Consider the following 1,061-nt stretch of genomic DNA (forward strand, 5'->3'; position numbering starts at 1 on the left):
CCGTAGGACTTCCTACAAAACACCCTGAAACCAATATTTTCCAGAACTAAACATCAGTATTTTTCTGTCTATAACATTTTCTCTAACTGCCACAAAGCCAAAATGAGACTAAAAGGTCTTACCCCGAATTCGGGATGATTTCCAACTCTGATTTCTCGACGATCTATTCTGGTAGATGCACAGAGAACTCCACCAGGAGCATCGTGGTAGCTTCGGATTGTCGATCCAACAACTGGTGGAGCCAAAAATGAAGAGAGAAAGGAGAGAGAGTCGTAGGAGAGAGAGAGAGAGAGAGAGAGAGAGAGAGAGAGAGAGAAGAGAGAGAGCGGTGAGAGAAATGTGATTAGATCCCGGGTTTCCATTATTTATAGGGTCAGGTTCATCGACGAGACCCTATGTTCGTTGATGAGCCCTTCATAAAATTCATCGACGAGGCCCTGTGTTCGTCGACGAAATTCTGAAGACCTTCGTCGATGAAGTCTACGGCCTCCTTCTGTTTCTATTTCTATTTTCTCTCCCTTTTATTGTTTAAAAATGCTATTATTCTTCGGGTCACTACATTCTCCCATCCTTATAAAATTTCATCCTCAAAATTTACTATCTAAATATCTATCTATACTTCCATCATTCTGTAAAAAAAATGGGCTACTTATTTTATTTCCTGTCCTCACTTATGGCGAAGGAATACCGTGGTTACATGAGTGGTTCTGGGAGAATACAACCATAAAAGAAAATTCTCCCAAAACAAAATACCATCTACTAACCATAATCAATACATGTACCTGCAACAGAAAACTTATCTAACTACTATACCTCATGGAACAACTGTGGGTATCCCTGTCTAATCTGCTCCTCGAGCTCCCAAAAGGTTTCCTCTATGTCATGATTCCTCCACAGAACTTTAACTAATGGTATCTCTTTAGTACGTAAAATCTGAACCTTTCTGTCTAAAATCTGTACTGGAGCTTCTTCGTATGCCAATGAATCCTTGAGCTCTATCTCTGCATAGCTAATGACGTGGGATGGGTCTGGGATGTATTTTCGTAACATGGCAACATGAA

This window comes from Malania oleifera, chromosome 1 (genome assembly GCF_029873635.1).
Source record: "Malania oleifera isolate guangnan ecotype guangnan chromosome 1, ASM2987363v1, whole genome shotgun sequence".
In the NCBI taxonomy this organism is placed as follows: Eukaryota; Viridiplantae; Streptophyta; class Magnoliopsida; order Santalales; family Ximeniaceae; genus Malania; species Malania oleifera.